The 25,877-nt window shown below is 38.5% G+C and overlaps 1 protein-coding gene across 2 annotated transcripts in view; it reads right to left on the bottom strand.

Annotated features, from left to right (window-relative positions):
- The window catches only part of AK4 (adenylate kinase 4), a 373,778-nt gene that overhangs the window by 306,563 nt on the left and 41,338 nt on the right, over positions 1-25,877 (bottom strand). The window lies entirely within an intron of this gene.

Genomic DNA, 25,877 nt, shown 5'->3' with positions numbered 1-25,877 from the left:
CCTAACATTTTGCATATGCCAAAACTCTTTATCTGTGCACAGAAAAGAACTTTTAACGAACTTTTGATCCATTTTTCAGTTCAATCATAATCATGTTGGAATATGTATATGGTTATTTCTTATACTAAGGCTTGCTACCAATCTCTTAAATTTTAGCTTTATTAACTTAGCTTTATTAATTTTAGCTTTTTTAACTTAGCTCTATTAACATTGCTTTTTTGCACAACATGCAGATAACTGTCTACTACATGAAATAAGGTGTTATTCATTTAATAGCTGTTTAGCTTACACATTTTTAGTTTACACACATTTTTAGTTTACACACTTTTAGCTGACACAATTTTAGTTGACACTTTAACCCCAATTTTTTCCGATTAATTTTCCATGATTCTCTAATCCACTGCACCAATTACACTTGCTGTATATACTAACCGTATCTGTTGTTATATTAACCACATTAACTATACTAACTATATTAACTATATGTGCTGTGTATACTAACTATATCCTCTGCTTAGTATACTCACTACACCTACTTCTTATCCTTTTATCTTTTTGCCTCTGTCATTTTTGCTGAAAAAAAAGAAAACTTTATTATATCAGCTTTTTAACACAAATTTAATTGTTTTTAAATACATTTTCAAAGAATAAATTTTCAAAGAATAATTTTAATCACCATTTTTTTATTAAATAATAAATATTAGCTTATATATAATATATTTTATGTCCAGAGTGATTATTTCCATCTATTCCGTTTCACCTCAATAGTTTTAGCTTTAGGACCACTTAGCCTGGCCTTTAGCGCAGGAAGACAATTAACATAGGCCTAGATTTGGAGTTCGGCGGTAGCCGTCAAAACCAGCGTTAGAGGCTCCTAACGCTGGTTTTGGGCGCCCGCTGGTATTTGGAGTCAGTGATTAAAGGGTCTAACGCTCACTTTACGCCATTTGCGTAGCCTATCTTTTCAATGGGATCTTTCTAACGCTGGTATTTAGAGTCGCTTCTGAAGTGAGCGTTAGAGCTCTAACGACAAGATTCCAGCCGCCTGAAAATAGCAGGAGTTAAGAGCTTTCTGGCTAACGCCGGTTTATAAAGCTTTTAACTACTGTACCCTAAAGTACACTAACACCCATAAACTACCTATGTACCCCTAAACCGAGCTCCCCCCACATCGCCGCCACTCGATTAAAATTTTTAACCCCTAATCTGCCGACCGCCACCTACGTTATACTTATGTACCCCTAATCTGCTACCCCTAACACCGCCGACCCCTATATTATATTTATTAACCCCTAACCTGCCCCCCACAACATCGCCGCCAGCTACTTAAAATAATTAACCCCTAATCTTCCGACCGCAAAGCGCCGCCACCTACGTTATCCCTATGTACCCCTAATCTGCTACCCCTAACACCGCCGACCCCTATATTATATTTATTAACCCCTAATCTGCCCCCCACAACGTCGCCGACACCTGCCTACACTTATTAACTCCTAATCTGCCGAGCGGACCTGAGCGCTACTATAATAAAGTTATTAACCCCTAATCCGCCTCACTAACCCTATCATAAATAGTATTAACCCCTAATCTGCCCTCCCTAACATCGCCGACACCTACCTTCAATTATTAACCCCTAATCTTCCGATCGGAGCTCACCGCTATTCTAATAAATGGATTAACCCCTAAAGCTAAGTCTAACCCTAACACTAACACCCCCCTAAGTTAAATATAATATATCGGAACAGCCAATAGAATGCGAGCTCAATCTGATTGGCTGATTGGATCAGCCAATCGGATTGAACTTGATTCTGATTGGCTGATTCCATCAGCCAATCAGAAAATTCCTACCTTAATTCCGATTGGCTGATAGAACCCTATCAGCCAATCGGAATTCGAGGGACGCCATCTTGGATGACGTCCCTTAAAGGAACAGTCATTCGTCGTTCAGTCGTCGGTCCGGATGGATGTTCCGCGCTGGAGGTCTTCAGGATCCTGCCACTTCGCTCCGGATGGAAGAAGATCGAAGATGCCGCTTGGAGAAGATGTTTGCCGGTCCGGATGTCCTCTTCTTGCCGGATAGGAGGAAGACTTTGGAGCCTCTTCTGGACCTCTTCAGCACCGGATTATGGATCGCCAACCCCCGCTTGGGTTGGATGAAGATCTTGGAGCCAGGACGGATCGGTGATACCTGGATGGTGAAGACAAGGTAGGAAGATCTTCAGGGGCTTAGTGTTAGGTTTATTTAAGGGGGGTTTGGGTTAGATTAGGGGTATGTGGGTGGTGGGTTGTAATGTTGGGGGGGGGGTATTGTATGTTTTTTTTTACAGGCAAAAGAGCTGAAATTCTTGGGGCATGCCCCGCAAAGGGCCCTGTTCAGGGCTGGTAAGGTAAAAGAGCTTGTAACTTTTTTAATTTAGAATAGGGTAGGGAATTTTTTATTTTGGGGGGCTTTGTTATTTTATTAGGGGGCTTAGAGTAGGTGTAATTAGTTTAAAATTGTTGTAATATTTTTCTTATGTTTGTAAATATTTTTTTATTTTCTGTAACTTAGTTCTTTTTTATTTTTTGTACTTTAGCTAGTTTATTTAATTGTATTTATTTGTAGGAATTGTGTTTAATTAATTTATTGATAGTGTAGTGTTAGGTTAATTGTAGGTAATTGTAGGTAGTTTATTTAATTATTTTATTGATAGGGTAGTGTTAGGTTTAATTATAACTTAGGTTAGGATTTATTTTACAGGTAAATTTGTTATTATTTTAACTAGGTAACTATTAAATAGTTCTTAACTATTTAATAGCTATTGTACCTGGTTAAAATAATTACAAAGTTGCCTGTAAAATAAATATTAATCCTAAAATAGCTATAATATAATTATAATTTATATTGTAGCTATATTAGGATTTATTTTACAGGTAAGTATTTAGCTTTAAATAGGAATAAGTTATTTAATAAGAGTTAATTTATTTCGTTAGATAAAAATTATATTTAACTTAGGGGGGTGTTAGTGTTAGGGTTAGACTTAGCTTTAGGGGTTAATACATTTATTAGAATAGTGGTGAGCTCCGATCGGAAGATTAGGGGTTAATAATTGAAGTTAGGTGTCGGCGATGTTAGGGAGGGCAGATTAGGGGTTAATACTATTTATGATAGGGTTAGTGAGGCGGATTAGGGGTTAATAACTTTATTATAGTAGCGCTCAGGTCCGGTCGGCAGATTAGGGGTTAATAAGTGTAGGCAGGTGTCGGCGACGTTGAGGGGGGCAGATTAGGGGTTAATAAATATAATATAGGGGTCGGCGATGTTAGGGCAGCAGATTAGGGGTACATAGGGATAACGTAGGTTGCGGCGGTTTACGGAGCGGCAGATTAGGGGTTAAAAATAATATGCAGGGGTCAGCGATAGCGGGGGCGGCAGATTAGGGGTTAATAAGTGTAAGGTTAGGGGTGTTTAGACTTGGGGTACATGTTAGAGTGTTAGGTGCAGACGTAGGAAGTGTTTCCCCATAGGAAACAATGGGGCTGCGTTAGGAGCTGAACGCTGCTTTTTTGCAGGTGTTAGGTTTTTTTTCAGCTCAAACAGCCCCATTGTTTCCTATGGGAGAATCGTGCACGAGCACGTTTTTGAGGCCGGCCGCGTCCGTAAGCAACTCTGGTATCGAGAGTTGCATTTGCGGTAAAAATGCTCTACGCTCCTTTTTTGGAGCCTAACGCAGCATTTGTTTGAACTCTCGATACCAGAGTTAAATTTATGGTGCGGCCAGAAAAAAGCCCGCGGAGCGTTAACAGCCCTTTTACCGCCGAACTCCAAATCTAGGCCATAGACTTTAACTCATCAATTTCATCTGGGGATTTTTGATATCAACCTGTGTACTTTGAGGTGAATCTTTTCAGCGCTCTCTCTCTCCCTCGATACATTTTGTTTCCTGCTTTGTGCAAATCCTGCACTTCAGTTATTACCAGGACAAAGACTTTACCTTTAAACCTGTTACTTGTTTATAAGGTTGTTTCCTGCTTTGTGCAAATCCTGCACTTTAGTTATTACCAGGACAAAGACTTTACCTTTAAACCTGTTACTTGTTTATAAGTTTGATTCCTGCTTTGTGAAAATCCTGCACTTCAGTTATTACCAGGAAAAAGACTTTCCTTTTGAATCTGCATCTGTGCTTACTTGTTTGTTCCTTTCCACTCCTGGCGTATGTGGATATAACATTCCTGAATAGTATATATTAAAAATACCCTGCAAGTATTTGCTTAATCAAAGTATTTTGTTATTTGAATAATATCTGATATATTTTCAATCTATATGGCTTCTACTAACCTTCATTTAAAGCAATTGTTCCAGACAATGAGGCTCTCACAAAATATCCTGAGACAGAACATTACACTTCTTGAACGAAGAACTATCCTCCTAAAGGGATCGCCGTGCGCTTAGGGAGCATGGAGATAGCGCCATCCACCTTGGGAATGGTCCCCCACAACTCTAGCTAGGCCTCCGGGACGGGGAAAAGCTTTTTAAAGTGAGACGAGGGGGAAAAGGAAGAACCTAACCGCTCCCACTCGTTCTTTATAATGTTCGCCATCTTTACAGGAACCGGGAAAGTCTGGGAGACCATCCTGTCCTCATAAACCTTATCCAACTTAGGAATGGAGGGCTCTTCTGGAAGCTTGGGTTCCGGAACCTCTAAAGTAGCCAGCATTTGCTTTAATAAAAAACGCAAGTTCTCCATCTTAAACCGAAAGCCGGGCTCCTTTGCTGCCGGAGGTTTAGATGACACGGACTCCGACTCGGAAAGGGCCCCTTCCGAAGCGTCGGACGGGGCTTCGTCATCCTACCACCCTACTGGGGCGTCCGACAGAGACAAATCCTGGGTCGGGTCGCTATGAAAAGCTCTACGATTGCGCTTAGCAGAGCGCGGCAAAGCATGTATCACCTTAGCGACTGCAGTTTCAAGCTGATCCGCAAAATCAGACGGCCAAGCAATCTCCCCCGAAGGGGTAACAGTCTGACCCTGGGGTGCTGCATGTGGGATAGGGGACGCCATTGGGGAACGCACCTCACGGGACGGAGATCCCTCAGAGGTGGACGGCTCAGTAGTGCTAGACATTCTCTTATGTTTGGAAGTCGTAGTCTTCTCAAGGCATGTGGAACACAGTTGCGCAGGCTGGTCTACCAAAACCTCACAATAAACACAGGTATAGGACTTAGTTAAAGAGGGAGTACCCTCCATAGCTTTTATTAAAAAAAAACTAAGACAGGCACCTTTATAACCACCAATGGCCGGGGCACTCACCACCTCCTATGACCCGGACTGTAGAAACCGCTTCTTCTCCTCCTTCGCAGATCAGACCGGGTCAGTGAAGAGGCCCCACCCGGTTACAAGGATGTCTATGCAGGACCGCCCCTGCAGAGGAGAAAACACGCCAAAAAAAAGCCTGCGCAAAACTCCCGGAAGAGAACCTGTCAGTTCCACAAAAATGCCCAAGCCGCGCCCTTGCACATAACACAGCAATCACATAATAAACTCATCATGTACATACCCCCCCTGTTCAATAATCCCCTTATAGGAATATTAACCCTTGATTCTATAAAGATAAAGGTGCCACACTGTGGCCCTGTCTTCTGTGTTATCATTATATAAAAATGAAACGATCTTACCAGAATCTATGCCGTGGAACAGGAACACGGCCCTTCAAGTGTGACAGGTGATAGCTGCGCTCCTGACATGGACTTGACAGAAGAACGCAATCTGCGAAACTCGTCAACGCCGATTGCTATAGGAGCTGTTAATATGAGTCGGATGGTGTCGCAAAGGGAAGATCCCTCTGCATCTCCGGACTCTAACTTTCACCCAGGCCCTCAACCGAGAAGCTTGAAGGGCTACTTAAACTCCTGTCCCATAGCGAAGGGTAGAAACCCTCATAAGAGACCTCAGATTTTCCGGCACCTCTCTGCCACCTCCTGTGACGAAAGGCAAAGAATGACTGGGGGATAAGGGGAGTGGGGGAGGTGTTTAAGCCTTTGGCTGGGGTGTCTTTGCTTCCTCCTGGTGGCCAGGTTCTTAATTCCCACAAGTAATGAATGAAGCTTGGACTCTCCTCCCCTTTAGATGGAAATTGTATGCTCTGTCTAAATCATGAATGACTTTACAGTCCCTTTAAACAAATAGGATCGTACTTTGTATATTTCTGTTTACATATACAAATTACTGAAACTGACACTTTCAGAAAGTGGGAGGGAGAGGGCAGTTCCCTGGGTTTAACAGGGGAGTTCTCAGGGTATGTCTGAAGCTCTCTCACAAGTCTTGTGAAATTTTCTAAGCATTTTAAACAAGCTGGTCTCCCTGATTTGTCTCGCCAGCAGGTGACGTTTGCTCAAATTTCACAATAGACTTATTTTAACTAACAGAAAAGTAATATATACTAAAATATAGACAAAAGCAAGTTAAATTGTAGTGAAAACATTTCAGTTTAATTTGGAATTGATGCAAAGCATTTGAGGGCCGATTTATCAACCCCCGAATGCAGCCATATGACCGCTGCTCCTTAACTCGTCCGCCACCTCTGAGGCGGCGGACAGCAATCAGCTCGATCGGATACAATCAGGTTGATTGACACCCCCTGCTAGCGGTCGATTGCACTTGAATCTGCAGGGGGCGGTATTGCACAAGCATTTCCCGAGAAATGCTTGTGCAATGATAAATGCCGACAGCATATGCTGTCGGCATTTATCGATGTGCAGCAGACATGATCCACTACAGCGGATCATGTCCGTCCGCACAATGATAATTCGTCCCCTTTATATTAGCCCTAGGGGTTCTCCAGTTACCTTCTCTCCCTTGTAAAAATTTGTATCCCTGAGAGCTTCATTACTTTCTGTGGAAGGCATCTGTCATCTCTCTGGGATTGCCAGTTTCCTCCCCTTTTCTTAGAAAATTCTGCATCTGTGAAATCTGCTCTATAATCAGAATTTGTAAAATCCCAATCCTAAATAAACTGCTTTACACAAAATAAAATACATCATCCAAAGTGCAGAGTTTAAATGTAATAAAGTTTAATCGGAAGTATAAAGTGATATAAAATAGAAAGCACAAAGTGTAAATGCAGCAGAACTATCACGTCATGTAGGGCTATATTGCTCTGGGCTTGTCTCTTCACATACAAAAATACAGGGAACGCCCCTTGTTGAAGTAAAGCAAAATCTGCCACTGGGGATCTTGTAGTGCTGGAGGATCATTTTAGAATATCTCACCTGAGCAGAGAGGTTTTGAATATCAGGGCTATTGTCAGCAGTCGTCATGGCAACCCAATTTTCAAATTAAACTGATGTGTAGAGTAGAGCCTTGTCTCTTAAAGGGACATTAAACTGCTGGGCAAAAATACTACCCTAGAATGGTTACTACTCACTATGCTACTGCTTGTCCAGTCAGCTGTTTTCTTGTATAATCCCTTGAAGTCCCTGCAGCACTTCCTGGTTGGTGATGTCCCCCTGGCGATTGGGAAACTCTCGGTCTCCTCGTATGGGTCTGTAACTGCAGGGGGGGCTGCAGTTAAGGGGCTAATCACATTGGAATGTTTTTACCTTTACTAACATGTATTTGTCATTTGATATATGCATTCAGCACTTCCCGAGAAGATTCAATATTGAAATAACTACGTTTTCAGATAATGAATCAACTGGTTTTTAACACACGAACGGACAGAAGATTGTAACTAGGCAGCAAAAATCTGTTTGCTTTGCTTATCTTTATGCTCCATATCCCAAAGTGATCGTCAAGCAATATGTGAAGCAGACAAGTTCATATATGAAGAAACAAATCTGGTGCTTTTTATTAATCATATGTATTCACATTGTTTTTCCAAAAAATTGTAAACAATTCCATAGAAATCACACACATATTAAATATATATATACAGGTATATATATATATATATATATATATATATATATATATATATATTTACACATACATATACATACACACACATATACAAACTCACTATATGGCCAAAAGCATGTGGACATCTGACCATCACACCTTCTTGAGCTTCTTGAAAATTTCATTACAAAACCGTGTACATTAATATGGAGTTCCCCCCTTCCCTTTGTGGCTATAACAGCTGGAACTCTTCTGAAAAGGCTTCCCACAAGATTTTGGAAAATGTCTGTGCCCATTCGACCAGAAGAGCATTTGTGAGGTCAGGCACTGATGTTGGACGATAAGGTCTGGCTCACAACCGGTATTACAACTTATCACAAAGGTGTTCAATTGGGTTGAAGTTAGGGCTTTGTGCAGGCTGCTCAAGTTCCTCACCACCATACTAATCAAACCCCATCTTCATGGACCTCACTTTGTGAACAAGAGCACAAAAATGCTGGGGTAGGAAAGGGCATTCACCAAACTGTTGCAAGAAAATTGGAAACACACATCTGACTAAAATGTCTGATACCTGTAGCATTAACATGACCCTTCACTGGAACTAAAGGACCTAGACCAAACTCTGAAAAAATAGCCCAAGACCATTATCCCTCCTCCACTTGACTTTACAGTAGGCACTATGCATTCCGGTAGGTAGCCTTTTCCAGTCACCCACCAAACTTGACATTATGCATGTAGATGTAGATGTGAGGCTTGTGTACAGTTAATCGGCCATGGAAACCCATCTCATGGAGCTCCTGATGCTCAGTTCTTGTGCTGATGTTGCTTCCAGCTTCAGCACCCCCACTCTGTCAGCTTGTCATTCCATGGTTAGACTGTTGTTGCTCCTCGATGATTCCACGTCACAATAATAGTACTTTAAGAAGATATGAAACCCCAAAAGTTTCTTTTGTGATTCAGACAGAGCATTTAAAAAAAGTTTCCAGTATACTTCTATTATCAAATTTGTGTCATTCCCATTATATTCTGTGTTGAAGAGACACCTAGGTAGGCATGTGGAGCAAATAGTGCTGCCATCTAGTAATCTTGCAAATAAATAACATTCTTGCAAAACTACTGCCATATAGTGCTCCAGAAATGGGCCGGCTCCTAACCTTACGTCCCTGTTTTTCAACAAAAGATACAAACAGATAGAAGATAATAGAAGTAAATTAGAAAGTTGCATGCTCTATGTGTATCATAAAAGAAAAAATTGGGTTACATATCCCTTTAAGTTGACAAGGGCATATCTAGTAGTGCAGAAATGTCACTAACTACCTTTCTGCAAAGGTGGCATCCAATGACAGTACAAGTTCCGAATTAATGAGCTCTTCAGTGCAACCCATTGTACTGCCAATGTTGTCTATGGAGATTTCATGGATGTGAACTGCATTTTATGAACCTATTAGCAATTGGTATGGCTAAAACACCTGAACTCAATAACTAGTACTGGTGTCCACATACTTCTGGCCATATAGAGTGTGTGTGGGTGTTATGTATATGTGTGTGTGTATATATATATATATATATATATATATATATATATATACACACACACAGTCATGGCCAACAATATTTGCCCCCCTGCATTTCTGGCAGATAAAAATGTACAACTTCGCCAAAAAATGGAGCAATTACAAATGTTAAGGCATACCCATGTTTATTTTGTTTGTTTGTATTGGCGTGACACAAAAAAGTGGAAAAAAATAAAAGCCAAATCTGACACATTCTACGCAAAACTAAAAATGGACTGGACAAAATTATTGGCACCCTCAATGTAATATTTGGTAGCACACCCCTTGGAAAAAATAACTGAAATCAATCGCTTCCTGTAACCATCAATGAGTTTCTTACACCTTTCTACTGGAATTTTGGACCACTCTTCTTTTGCCAACTGCTCCAGGTCTTTCAGATTGTAAGGGTTCCTTTTCCCAACTGCTCTTTTGAGATCTCTCCACAGGTGCTCTATGGGATTGAGATCTGGACTCATTGCTGGCCAGTTCAGTACTCTCCAGCGCTTTGTCTTAAACCATTTCTGTGTGCTTTTTGATGTGTGCTTTCGGTCATTGTCCTACTGTAAGACCCATGACCTCTGACGAAGACCCAACTTTCTGACACTGGGTCCTACATTGCACCACAGAATTCTTTGGTAGTCTTCAGATTTCATAATGCCATGCACACAGTCAATACATCCAGTGCCTGAAGCAGCAAAGCAACCCAAAGAAATCAGTGAACCTCCACCATGTTTGACTGTAGGGACTGTATTCTTTTCTTTCAAAGCCTCATTTCTTATTCTAAAAAACAGTAGAATGATGGGCTTTACCAAAAAGCTGTAATTTGTCTGGAAGTTGATTGAGGTTCTTTATCCACCATTCGAACAATACTTTGTTGCAATCTTTAATCAATTTTTCTCTTTCGTCCACGTCCAGGGAGATTAGCTACAGTGCCATGGGCTGTAAACTTCTTGACAATGTTGCGCACAGTGGACACAGGAACATTAAGATCTCTGGAGATGGAATTGCAACCTTGAGATTGTCCATGCTTTTCCACAATTTTTGTTCTCAAATCCTCAGACAAGTCGTTGCTGCTCTTTCTCTTCTCCATGCTCAGTGTGGCACACAGAGACACGCAACAGAAAGGTTGAGTAAATTTTTCAGACTTTTAACTGGTTACCGGTGTGATGTCTATATTGTCAGCACCAGTTAATTGATACAGGTGAGTTTAATTACAAATTACAGGAGCATCACAAACTTTAAATGCAATTATTTCTTACAATTTTGAGAAGGTGCCAATAATTTTGTCCAGTCCATTTTTGGATTTTGCGTGGAATGAGTCAGATTTGGCTTTTTTTTCTCCACTTTTTTTGTGTCATACCAATACAAAACAAAATAAATAAATATGAGAATGCCTAAACATTTGTAAATGCAACAATTATCTGGGCAAAGTGGTGCATTATCTGACAGAAATGCATGGGTGCCAATATTTTTGACTATGACTGTCTATATATATATATATATATATATATTCTAATTTTGTAAAATACAATAACAAATAATGCACAATACAGAATTACTGTGTGTATTGTTCTACCAGAAAACATAATGTAGAAAAAAAAAACAGATGAAAAAAAACAATAGCTCACTTCATTTCCGAAAATCGAATTACAGCAAAGTGCACAGAGTATATATGGATGAGGGTCCCAATGCAATAATGGCCTCATGTTGCTCTATATAGTTAGCTAGTCTCATATAAATGCTATAAAATAATTAAAAAAAAACAAAGCAGCAACAAGAACAGAACCCATAACAGGTGCCAATAGTAATAACCCCCGTACAAGTTACTGTGGTTTATCACAAATACTTAACCAGGAAGACGTGTTTCCCAAATAAATAGCTTATCATGGTAGAAATCTAGATTGCATGACTTATCCCTACAGCCATTTAACAAGTGAATAAACAGTTTCATTAAAAGGACATTAAACGTAAAACGTATGTGCACAATAAAAGGGCTAGTAAACACTAAGGGCCAGATTACACGTGGAGCGCTAAATATCACTTTCAAGAAAGCAATATTTGCGCTCCACTGTGTAATACCAGCGTTCACATTGCTGGGAAGGATTCCGCTCACGAGAGCGCGTTTCCATAGCCTCCAATGGGAGCCTCGTTCTGATGCCGTCAGGGAGACGGTATCAGAGCCTAAGCGCAGTGATGAGGGTAAGTAGCGCAGCGATAGGCAGCAAATGTAAATATATATGTATATGTTCATATATATTTATGTGTTAATAAGTGTATTCACATATAAACACAAATAGATATGCATATAAGCATATACTGTACATGTATATTTATGTGTTAATAAGTGTATATTCACATATAAACACAAATAGATATGCATATAAGCATATACTGTACATATATATTTATGTGTTAATAAGTGTATATTCACATATAAACACAAATAGAGATGCATATAAGCATATACTGTACATATATATTTATGTGTTAATAAGTGTATATTCACATATAAACACAAATAGAGATGAATATAAGCATATACATATATATTTATGTGTTAATAAGTGTATATTCACATATAAACACAAATAGATATGCATATAAGCATATACTGTACATATATATTTATGTGTTAATAAGTGTATATTCACATATAAACACAAATAGAGATGAATATAAGCATATACATATATATTTATGTGTTAATAAGTGTATATTCACATATAAACACAAATAGATATGCATATAAGCATATACTGTACATATATATTTATGTGTTAATAAGTGTATATTCACATATAAACACAAATAGAGATGAATATAAGCATATACATATATATTTATGTGTTAATAAGTGTATATTCACATATAAACACAAATAGATATGCATTTAAGCATATACTGTACATGTATATTTATGTGTTAATAAGTGTATATTCACATATAAACACAAATAGATATGCATATAAGCATATACTGTACATATATATTTATGTGTTAATAAGTGTATATTCACATATAAACACAAATAGATATGCATATAAGCATATACTGTACATGTATATTTATGTGTTAATAAGTGTATATTCACATATAAACACAAATAGATATGCATATAAGCATATACTGTACACGTATATTTATGTGTTAATAAGTGTATATTCACATATAAACACAAATAGATATGCATATAAGCATATACTGTACACGTATATTTATGTGTTAATAAGTGTATATTCACATATAAACACAAATAGATATGCATATAAGCATATACTGTACACGTATATTTATGTGTTAATAAGTGTATATTCACATATAAACACAAATAGATATGCATATAAGCATATACTGTACACGTATATTTATATGTTAATAAGTGTATATTCACATATAAACACAAATAGATATGCATATAAGCATATACTGTACACGTATATTTATATGTTAATAAGTGTATATTCACATATAAACACAAATAGATATGCATATAAGCATATACTGTACATGTATATTTATGTGTTAATAAGTGTATATTCACATATAAACACAAATAGATATGCATATAAGCATATACTGTACATGTATATTTATGTGTTAATAAGTGTATATTCACATATAAACACAAATAGATATGCATATAAGCATATACTGTACACGTATATTTATGTGTTAATAAGTGTATATTCACATATAAACACAAATAGATATGCATATAAGCATATACTGTACACGTATATTTATGTGTTAATAAGTGTATATTCACATATAAACACAAATAGATATGCATATAAGCATATACTGTACACGTATATTTATATGTTAATAAGTGTATATTCACATATAAACACAAATAGATATGCATATAAGCATATACTGTACACGTATATTTATATGTTAATAAGTGTATATTCACATATAAACACAAATAGATATGCATATAAGCATATACTGTACACGTATATTTATGTGTTAATAAGTGTATATTCACATATAAACACAAATAGATATGCATATAAGCATATACTGTACATATATATTTACTGGCAACACACCCACTAGCACCCCACTCCCACCAACTTAAGACCCCCAAAAAAGCCTAGTGCACTTGTTCTTTTTTAAATGCTACTTTTTTTTCAATAAAAAACTAAATGCCTCTATTTTGAGGGCATTTGGGGCACTTTTAGAAAATTAACCAGAGATCGGATCTTTTATCGGATTTTATGAGCGCACATGTAATGGCTGATTAATTATCGCGCGCCCACAAACAGGCAAATTTCCCGTTTGTGGGCATGCGATAGTTTAGCACTCCACTTGTAATCTAGCCCTGAATCTTTTGATAAAACTATTATGCAGTATACGTGCAATTACAATTTATAATATCAGGCTAAGCTTAAAAAAATATTTTAACTTTTATTTTCAGGTAACCAAAAGTCTTGACAAGAGACTATCACTGCTGTTTAGTCCATATGGGTTCTGGCCAAGTAAAGGGTGTTGTGAGCAAGCAAAGGGTTACATACTGCTGCACACATTAACCCTTTATTTACTCACGTTACAAGAAAGAAATGTTTAAGTCACTTTAAGTCCTTATTGTACTATTGTATTTTAACCCTTTACAGAAAAATTCTGGCCTCATAAAATTTAAACAAGTTTGTCAAGTCCTGATCGATTGTATTGGATGTAAATACATTTTGAGAGGTGAGGATTGTTTCCCAAGTAAGAGGTAAACCCTCATACTCTACGAGTTTTGCGCTATACAGGGTGCAAAACAAACACTAAAAAAGTTGCGTTATTTCACTCTCCATATTGCTGCCATTACGAGTTACTGAAAATCCGCTTCCCGACATCGCCAACACTATAATAAAGCTATTAACCACTAATCTCCTGCTCCCCGACATCGCCAACACTATAATAAAGCTATTAACCACTAATCCCCTGCTCCCCGACATCGCCAACACTATAATAAAGCTATTAACCACTAATCTCCTGCTACCCAACATCGCCGCTACTAAAAAAAACTATTAACCCCTAAACCTCCGGCCTCCACATCGTCGCTACTAAATAAACCTATTAATGCCTAAACCGCCAGCCCCTCACATCGCAAAACACTAAATAAACTATTAACCCCTAAACCTAACACCCCCCTAACTTAAAATTAAAATTACAATATAACTATCTTAAAATAAATGAAAACTTACCTGTGAAATAAAAATAAACCTAACATTAAACTATAAATACTACCAATTAAAAAATCTAAATTACAAATTTAAAAAAACCTAACACTACGGAAAAAAAATTACAAAAAAATCTAAAATTACAAAAAAAATAAACAAAAAATAAGCTTACCAAAATAAAAAACACTAAGCTGGGGGCGTGTCTCTGGGCAGGGTGCGTGTCTCTGGGCAGGGGGGCGTGTCTCTGGGCAGCACCTTGAATGGATGCAATATCAGTTGCTCTGAGTGGAACATTGATAATTTGCCTTTTATCGGTGTCTAAGAGGGTCATCCATCTACCTCAACCTGATATCTAGAAACTACACATTCAGCTGAATCGAATGATATAATAATATTGGGTATTCCACCCTTGATAACTAATCCGGAGCATTGAGGCCTAAGGCAGACTCCTCAGTGAGAGGCTTTCAACACCCCTCCCCCGGGTAAACAGTGTATTATCACTGAAAATTCTAGATCCTACAATCAAAGCGTGATACAAGCAATGGAACATAAAAAGATTATTGATATGATAAGCTCAATCCTGGAGTCTTATTGAGTTCAGCTCTGTAGTGACATAGAGATGGCATTTAGATTCGACTTCTGCAGCCACGTGAAAATGGAGGATCAGCCACAAGAAGCAAATCCATCCATACATCACCAGGAGCCAAACCCAGTAGGGGGGAGAGTATGGTAGCTACCGTTCATAACATAAAGGACAAAACTTTTTCTGGCCAAAACAGAGTAGTCAATCATTCAGGGGTTGATACTGCAACTAAAGGCACTGCTTCATATGCCCCTGAAGTTGCGTGCACGCAGCAGCGATATCGGCTACCTGATCCTCCTTGCACAACTTCACTAAGTTTTACAAATTTGACGTTTTTGCTTCTGCGGAAGCTGTTTTTGGGAGAAAGGTTCTACAGGCTGTGGTTTACTCAGATTGGGGTCCGCCTTTTTACCTTCCCGGTTTCATTCAGTGCCCTCTAAGAGCTTGGGTATTTGTTTCCCACAAGTAATGAATGAAGCCGTGGACTCTCCTCCCCTTTAGATGGAAAACATAAATTATGCTTACCTTATAATTTCATTTCCATTGTGGGGAGGAGAGTCCACGGCCCCCGCCCGTATCTCCGATGGACGGACCTAAATTTAATATATTCTTCTGGCACCATTTATACCCTGATATTTCTTCTACTGTTCCTTGTTCCCTCTGCAGAATGACTGGGGGATGAGGGGAGTGGGGGAGGTATTTAAGCCTTTAGCTGGGGTGTCTTTGCCTCCTCCTGGTGGCCAGGTTCTTAATTCCCACAAGTAATGAATAAAGTCGTGGACTCTCCTACCCACGATGGAAATAAAATTATCAGGTAAGCATAATTTTTGTTTTTAAACAACTTTCCAATTTACTTCTATTATCAAATTTGCTTCCTTTCCTTGTTATCCTTTGCTGAAAGGTTTATCTAGGCAAGCTCAGGAGCAGCAAAGAAGCTAGGTTCTAGCTGCTGATTGGCGGCTGCATTTATATATACCGATTTTCACTGGCTCACCCATGTGTTCAGTTAGAAACCAGTAGTGTAGTGCTGCTCCTTCAACAAATGATGCCAAGAGAATGAAGCAAAATTGATAATAGAGGTAAACTGGAAAGTTGTTTAAAATTGTGTGTTCTACCCTTATCATGAAAGACATTTTTGTGGTTTCATGTCCCTTTAAGTAACAAATAAGTGTAACAAAACTCTCATATCACACAGTGCTGTATCTCTCCTTCATATATAGAAATGAGGGAGATCTCACAGTGCTGGAGAGTTTCGCCCTCTTTCTTTTGAACATTCAGTGAGTTCAGCCCCTGTGAAGTCTGAACTAGAATTTCTCTCCAAGCTGGAGAACCTTCGAATATCAGGGCCACTATAAGTGGATTGTTAATTTATTTATAGCAACATAATATGTGTAGTTGGTCTGAGGAAGGCATTTGTGTGTGCTGAAATATTCCTAGTAAAGGACTTTTGAACCATCACATACCCTTTGTGTTCCGGATTCGAGAAGAATATATATTTATTTTGGTCAGGCTTTGCTTTTTCATTTACTGTGTGTGTGTATGAAAAGATAAAAGATATATATATAGTAGGACAATTACCCCTGTAGTTTACTAGTCAGTAGATTTCTTAATGTTAAAGGGACATTAACCCAAACATTTTCTTTCATGATTCAGGTAGAGAATATCATTTTAAACAACATTCCAATTTACTTCTATTATCTAATTTGCTTCAATTTTTAGATATCCTTTGTTGAAGAAATAGCAATGCACATGAGTGAGCCAATCACACGAGGCATCTATGTGCAGCCACCAATCATTATTTCTTTTCTTTCATGTAATTAACAAGAGTCCATGAGCTAGTGACGTATGGGATATACATTCCTACCAGGAGGGGCAAAGTTTCCCAAACCTTAAAATGCCTATAAATACACCCCTCACCACACCCACAAATCAGTTTTACAAACTTTGCCTCCAAGGGAGGTGGTGAAGTAAGTTTGTGCTAGATTCTACGTTGATATGCGCTCCGCAGCAAGTTGGAGCCCGGTTTTCCTCTCAGCGTGCAGTGAATGTCAGAGGGATGTGAAGAGAGTATTGCCTATTGAATGCAGTGATCTCCTTCTACGGGGTCTATTTCATAAGGTTCTCTGTTATCGGTCGTAGAGATTCATCTCTTACCTCCCTTTTCAGATCGACGATATACTCTTATTATTTACCATTACCTCTACTGATTCTCGTTTCAGTACTGGTTTGGCTTTCTACAAACATGTAGATGAGTGTCCTGGGGTAAGTAAGTCTTATTTTCTGTGACACTCTAAGCTATGGTTGGGCACTTTATTTATAAAGTTCTAAATATATGTATTCAAACATTTATTTGCCTTGACTCAGAATGTTCAACTTTCCTTATTTTCAGACAGTCAGTTTCATATTTGGGATTATGCATTGAATTATCATATTTTTCTTACCTCAAAAATTTGACTTTTTTCCCTGTGGGCTGTTAGGCTCGCGGGGGCTGAAAATGCTTCATTTTATTGCGTCATTCTTGGCGCGGACTTTTTTGGCGCAAAAATTCTTTTCCGTTTCCGGCGTCATACGTGTCGCCGGAAGTTGCGTCATTTTTTGACGTTATTTTGCGCAAAAAATGTCGGCGTTCCGGATGTGGCGTCATTTTTGGCGCCAAAAGCATTTAGGCGCCAAATAATGTGGGCGTCTTATTTGGCGCTAAAAAATATGGGCGTCGCTTTTGTCTCCACATTATTTCAGTCTTATTTTTCATTTGCTTCTGGTTGCTAGAAGCTTGATATTTGGCATTCTTTCCCATTCCTGAAACTGTCTTATAAGGAATTTGATCTATTTTGCTTTATATGTTGTTTTTTCTTTTACATATTGCAAGATGTCTCACGTTGCATCTGAGCCAGAAGATACTACAGGAAAATCACTGCCTGCTGGATCTACCAAAGCTAAGTGTATCTGCTGTAAACTTTTGGTAGCTATTCCTCCAGCTGTTGTTTGTAATAATTGTCATGACAAACTTGTTAAAGCAGATAATATTTCCTTTAGTAATGTACCATTGCCTGTTGCAGTTCCCTCAACATCTAAGGTGCAGAATGTTCCTGATAACATAAGAGATTTTGTTTCTGAATCCATAAAGAAGGCTTTGTCTGTTATTTCTCCTTCTAGTAAACGTAAAAAGTCTTTTAAATCTTCTCTCTCTACAGATGAATTTTTAAATGAACACCATCATTCTGATTCTTTGGACTCTTCTGGTTCAGAGGATTCTATCTCAGAGATTGATGCTGATAAATCTTCATATTTATTTAAGATGGAATTTATTCGCTCTTTACTTAAAGAAGTACTAATTGCTTTAGAAATAGAGGATTCTAGTCCTCTTGATACTAATTCTATACGTTTGGATAAGGTTTTTAAAGCTCCTGCGGTTATTCCAGAAGTTTTTCCTGTTCCTAATGCTATTTCTGCAGTAATTTCCAAAGAATGGGATAAATTGGGTAATTCATTTACTCCTTCTAAACGTTTTAAGCAATTATATCCTGTTCCGCCTGACAGGTTAGAATTTTGGGACAAAATCCCTAAAGTTGATGGGGCTATTTCTACCCTTGCTAAACGTACTACCATTCCTACGTCAGATGGTACCTCGTTTAAGGATCCTTTAGATAGAAAAATTGAATCTTTTCTAAGAAAAGCTTATCTGTGTTCAGGTAATCTTCTTAGACCTGCTATATCATTGGCTGATGTTGCTGCAGCTTCAACTTTTTGGTTGGAAACTCTAGCGCAACAAGTAACAAATCGTGATTCTCATGATATTATTATTCTTCTCCAGCATGCTAATAATTTTATCTGTGATGCCATTTTTGATATTATTAGAGTTGATGTTAGGTTTATGTCTCTGGCTATTTTAGCCAGAAGAGCTTTATGGCTTAAGACTTGGAATGCTGATATGGCTTCTAAATCAACTCTACTTTCCATTTCTTTCCAGGGAAACAAATTATTTGGTTCTCAGTTGGATTCTATTATTTCAACTGTTACTGGTGGGAAAGGAACTTTTTTACCACAGGATAAAAAATCTAAAGGTAAAAACAGGGCTAACAATCGTTTTCGTTCCTTTCGTTTCAACAAAGAACAAAAGCCTGATCCTTCGTCCTCAGGAGCAGTTTCAGTTTGGAAACCATCTCCAGTCTGGAATAAATCCAAGCCTGCTAGAAAGGCAAAGCCTGCTTCTAAGTTCACATGAAGGTACGGCCCTCATTCCAGTTCAGCTGGTAGGGGGCAGGTTACGTTTTTTCAAAGAAATTTGGATCAATTCTGTTCACAATCTTTGGATTCAGAACATTGTTTCAGAAGGGTACAGAATTGGTTTCAAGATGAGACCTCCTGCAAAGAGATTTTTTCTTTCCCGTGTCCCAGTAAATCCAGTGAAAGCTCAAGCATTTCTGAATTGTGTTTCAGATCTAGAGTTGGCTGGAGTAATTATGCCAGTTCCAGTTCCGGAACAGGGGATGGGGTTTTATTCAAATCTCTTCATTGTACCAAAGAAGGAGAATTCCTTCAGACCAGTTCTGGATCTAAAATTATTGAATCGTTATGTAAGGATACCAACGTTCAAGATGGTAACTGTAAGGACTATATTGCCTTTTGTTCAGCAAGGGAATTATATGTCCACAATAGATTTACAGGATGCATATCTGCATATTCCGATTCATCCAGATCATTATCAGTTCCTGAGATTCTCTTTTCTAGACAAGCATTACCAATTTGTGGCTCTACCGTTTGGCCTTGCTACAGCTCCAAGAATTTTCACAAAGATTCTCGGTGCCCTTCTGTCTGTAATCAGAGAACAGGGTATTGTGGTATTTCCTTATTTGGACGATATCTTGGTACTTGCTCAGTCTTTACATTTAGCAGAGTCTCATACGAATCGACTTGTGTTGTTTCTTCAAGATCATGGTTGGAGGATCAATTTACCAAAAAGTTCTTTGATTCCTCAAACAAGGGTAACCTTTCTGGGTTTCCAGATAGATTCAGTGTCCATGACTCTGTCTTTAACAGACAAGAGACGTCTAAAATTGATTACAGCTTGTCGAAACCTTCAGTCTCAATCATTCCCTTCGGTAGCCTTATGCATGGAAATTCTAGGTCTTATGACTGCTGCATCGGACGCGATCCCCTTTGCTCGTTTTCACATGCGACCTCTTCAGCTCTGTATGCTGAACCAATGGTGCAGGGATTACACGAAGATATATCAATTAATATCTTTAAAACCGATTGTTCGACACTCTCTAACGTGGTGGACAGATCACCATCGTTTAATTCAGGGGGCTTCTTTTGTTCTTCCGACCTGGACTGTAATTTCAACAGATGCAAGTCTCACAGGTTGGGGAGCTGTGTGGGGATCTCTGACGGCACAAGGAGTTTGGGAATCTCAGGAGGTGAGATTACCGATCAATATTTAGGAACTCCGTGCAATTTTCAGAGCTCTTCAGTTTTGGCCTCTTCTGAAGAGAGAATCGTTCATTTGTTTTCAGACAGACAATGTCACAACTGTGGCATACATCAATCATCAAGGAGGGACTCACAGTCCTCTGGCTATGAAAGAAGTATCTCGAATTTTGGTTTGGGCGGAATCCAGCTCCTGTCTAATCTCTGCGGTTCATATCCCAGGTGTAGACAATTGGGAAGCGGATTATCTCAGTCGCCAAACGTTGCATCCGGGCGAATGGTCTCTTCACCCAGAGGTATTTCTTCAGATTGTTCAAATGTGGGGGCTCCCAGAGATAGATCTGATGGCCTCTCATCTAAACAAGAAACTTCCCAGGTATCTGTCCAGATCCCGGGATCCTCAGGCGGAGGCAGTGGATGCATTATCACTTCCTTGGAAGTATCATCCTGCCTATATCTTTCCGCCTCTAGTTCTTCTTCCAAGAGTAATCTCCAAGATTCTGAGGGAATGATCGTTTGTTCTGCTAATAGCTCCGGCATGGCCTCACAGGTTTTGGTATGCGGATCTTGTCCGGATGGCATCTTGCCAACCATGGACTCTTCCGTTAAGACCAGACCTTCTGTCGCAAGGTCCTTTTTTCCATCCGGATCTGAAATCCTTAAATTTAAAGGTATGGAGATTGAACTCTTGATTCTTGGTCAAAGAGGTTTCTCTGACTCCGTGATTAATACTATGTTACAGGCTCGTAAATCTGTATCTCGAGAGATATATTATAGAGTCTGGAAGACTTATATTTCTTGGTGTCTTTCTCATCATTTTTCTTGGCATTCTTTTAGAATACCGAGAATTTTACAGTTTCTTCAGGATGGTTTAGATAAGGGTTTGTCCGCAAGTTCTTTGAAAGGACAAATCTCCGCTCTTTCTGTTCTTTTTCACAGAAAGATTGCCATTCTTCCTGATATTCATTGTTTTGTACAAGTTTGGTTCGTATAAAACCGGTCATTAAGTCAATTTCTCCTCCTTGGAGTTTGAATTTGGTTCTGGGAGCTCTTCAAGCTCCTCCGTTTGAACCTATGCATTCATTGGACATTAAATTACTTTCTTGGAAAGTTTTGTTCCTTTTGGCCATCTCTTCTGCTAGAAGAGTTTCTGAATTATCTGCTCTTTCTTGTGAGTCTCCTTTTCTGATTTTTCATCAGGATAAGGCGGTGTTGCGAACTTCTTTTGAATTTTTACCTAAAGTTGTGAATTCCAACAACATTAGTAGAGAAATTGTGGTTCCTTCATTATGTCCTAATCCTAAGAATTCTAAGGAGAAATCGTTGCATTCTTTGGATGTTGTTAGAGCTTTGAAATATTATGTTGAAGCTACGAAATCTTTCCGTAAGACTTCTAGTCTATTTGTTATCTTTTCCGGTTCTAGGAAAGGCCAGAAAGCTTCTGCCATTTCTTTGGCATCTTGGTTGAAATCTTTAATTCATCTTGCCTATGTTGAGTCGGGTAAAATTCCGCCTCAGAGAATTACAGCTCATTCTACTAGGTCAGTATCTACTTCCTGGGCGTTTAGGAATGAAGCTTCGGTTGACCAGATCTGCAAAGCAGCAACTTGGTCCTCTTTGCATACTTTTACTAAATTCTACCATTTTGATGTATTTTCTTCTTCTGAAGCAGTTTTTGGTAGAAAAGTTCTTCAGGCAGCGGTTTCAGTTTGAATCTTCTGCTTATGTTTTTCGTTAAACTTTATTTTGGGTGTGGATTATTTTCAGCAGGAATTGGCTGTCTTTATTTTATCCCTCCCTCTCTAGTGACTCTTGTGTGGAAAGATCCACATCTTGGGTAGTCATTATCCCATACGTCACTAGCTCATGGACTCTTGTTAATTACATGAAAGAAAACATAATTTATGTAAGAACTTACCTGATAAATTCATTTCTTTCATATTAACAAGAGTCCATGAGGCCCACCCTTTTTTGTGGTGGTTATGATTTTTTTGTATAAAGCACAATTATTCCAATTCCTTATTTTATATGCTTCGCACTTTTTTTCTTATCACCCCACTTCTTGGCTATTCGTTAAACTGATTTGTGGGTGTGGTGAGGGGTGTATTTATAGGCATTTTAAGGTTTGGGAAACTTTGCCCCTCCTGGTAGGAATGTATATCCCATACGTCACTAGCTCATGGACTCTTGTTAATATGAAAGAAATGAATTTATCAGGTAAGTTCTTACATAAATTATGTTTTTATCCGATTAGTCGATTTATCAAAAAAATAATCGGCCGATTAATCGATTCTGAAAATAATCGTTAGTTGCAGCCCTACTTGTAATACCAGTGAACATTTGCGTGCGCTAGTATTACTAGGTTGAGCTCAAATATCACTTTTGTGGAAGCAATATTTTGCGCTCCACTGATAATCTAGCCCTAAATGTATTAAAAGGGACATGAAACCCAAAAATTTTCTTTCATGATTCAGAAAGAGAATACAATTTTAAACAACTGTCCAATTTACTTCTATTATCTAATTTGCTTCATTCTCTTTATATCATTTGTTGAAGAAAGAGCAACGCACATGGGTGAACCAATAACATATATGCATATATGTGCATCCATCCACCAATCAACAGCTCCTGAGCCTACCTAGGTATGCTTTTTAACAAAGGATACCAAGAGATAGAAACAAATCAGATAATATAAGTAAATTGGGAAGTGAAAAAAAAAATTGAGTTTCACCTCCATTTAATAAATAAAAATAAATACAATTCAATGTTCTCCACAGAAAATTGTAACAGCCAGGGGAGTGCAATGTAATCTTTTTGATCATATCACTTTCAGCTCTCAAAAGCACAAATTAATTGCATAATTTAACATAAATGTGTTTAATACTGGCTAATATTAGCTTAAAGGGACAGTGTGCATACCTTAGTCAGCCTCCTGTACCACATATTGCTTCAGTAACAATGTAGCCTTTTTTGAAAAAGTATAAAGTTTCTGGCTATTTTGAAATGGCTATCAAAGTCCTCCTTTCTTCTCCTACTAGCTGCTGTCTTTATGCCCTTTACACTGGTGCTTGTAGCAGAAAGTATGGGACACTGTTAGCAATTTTGCTTTGCAGCACTGCTCCACATTAGACTGTTCTCTTTAAACAGTGTTTTGCCCTGGCTGCACTGTGTAAGTTTTGCATAACACAGTGCAGCCAGAGAAAAGTGCTGTTTGAAGAGCACAATCAAATACAGACCAGCGATGCAAAGCAGTAGCACATTGATTATGACACCTTTAAAGTACTATAATTTGCTACCACCTCCCCTCTTCATAACTGATCTGGTTTGCTACGAGTAGTCAACATAAGTCTGTCCAAATGTTTTTCTATGGGGACACTTGAGTGTCAAGGTGAGTTAACCCCTTCAAGACGGGGGCAAGTGCACAAGATCAGAACGAAGGTCTGATGTAAACAAAAGGGGAAAACGGGAAGTCACATGAGGTTAAAGACATGTTTTACATATGTGTAGTATATACCAGCACTGTATAGCCAATTGATCTGCATACAGAAGAAATATTTTACAATTTATTTAAAGGGACAATAAAGTCAAAATTAAACTTTCATGATTCATAAAGTGTGCAATTAAAAATAACTTTCCAATATACTTCTTTTATAAATTTGCTTCATTCTCTTAGTGTCCTTTGTTATACAGTAAACCTAGGAAGGCTCATAGGAGCTCAGGAGAGTGCGTAGGTCTTTAACCCTCTGTAGCAATGTACACTCTTGCTATAAACACTGTTGTATACACTGCTGCCATAGAGTTCTAAAGCTCCTATGAGCCTAGTGAAGTAAATTTGATAATAGAAGTAAAGTAGAACGTGCTCTGTCTGAATCATGACAGTTTTGTTTGGGCTTCTAAACTGTTGTTTTGCAGGCAGGTGCTGTTTTGCAGGCAGGTGCTGTTTTGCAGGCAGGTGCTGTTTTGCAGTCAAGTGACATCCTTTGAAAAGCCTCGAGTATAATGTATCTTATCTCCTTTAAAGGGACATTAAACACTTTGAGATGGTAATATAAAATTATAAATCATATATATAAAACTATGTAATATAATTTCATTATTTATTTTGTCCCCTTTTCCTGTAATTCCATTCTGAAATTGCGAGCTTTTCAGTTCCTATCAGAATTGGAAGTGCAGAACACTGTTATATACCACACAACCATTGTGTCCTATTTATAACTGTTCCTAATTGGCCACAGCAGAGAAGGTAACCTAAGTTACAACATGGCAGCTCCCATTGTTTTATAGACACTAAGGCCCCTATTTATCATAGGTCTTGCAGACCTGATCCGACAGTGCGGATCAGGTCCGCAAGACCTCGCTAAATGCAGAGAGCAATACGCTCTCCTCATTTATCATTGCACCAGCAGCTCACAAGAGCTGCTGGTGCAATGCCGCCCCCTGCTGACTCGCGGACAATCGGCCGCCAGCAGGGAGGTGTCAATCAACCCGATCGTATTCGATCGGGTTGATTTCCGGCGATTTCTGTCCGCCTGCTCAGAGCAGGCGGACAGGGTTATGGAGCAGCGGTCTTTAGACCGCTGCTTCATAACTTGTGTTTCTGGCGAGTCTGAAGACTCGCCAGAAACACGGCCCTTCAAGCTCCGTACAGAGCTTGATAAATATGGGCCTAAAACTTTACACTTATTTTGACAATCTTTAAACTTTACAAAATACATCTACATGTTATTCTCAGACTAATCTTTAATGTGAATGCATCATTCTATCTAGCTTTTATTTTGTGTTTAATGTCCCTTTAACGTGACCAATTAGAGGCATTTATAAATGAGCTCAAGCAATGATCGCACAATCAATCAAAAATCTTTTAAACATCAATAAAAGGTTTTTTTTCTTGCATGCAAAGAATAAGTGATCTGAAGTTTAGAAAACGTCTTTAATGCAAAGCAAAGATATTCCACAGGGCCAATTATAGTACACAAACTTTCCACTATGTTTCCATTATTTATTTTGCCCTATTGTCAAGTACTTTAGCTCTGAAACTTGTGTGTTTTTCAGTTCTGAGGACTAGAAGTGCACACTGCAGACTTCCCAAGTCTAACCTACATATCTGTCCCTAACTGGCCTCAGCCGAGGTTATCAACTAACAAACTGCAGAAGAATGCTGCAATACAAACATAATGATTGTGGTTAAAGGGACAGTTCACCCAAAACTGTTCTCCCATTTAAATTGTTCCCAATGATCCATTTTACCTGCTCTAGTGTA

Source organism: Bombina bombina, chromosome 10 (assembly GCF_027579735.1).
Source record: "Bombina bombina isolate aBomBom1 chromosome 10, aBomBom1.pri, whole genome shotgun sequence".
In the NCBI taxonomy this organism is placed as follows: domain Eukaryota; kingdom Metazoa; phylum Chordata; class Amphibia; order Anura; family Bombinatoridae; genus Bombina; species Bombina bombina.
Note: the sequence above shows the minus strand (reverse complement) of the source record. Positions and strands in the feature narration are given on the sequence as shown.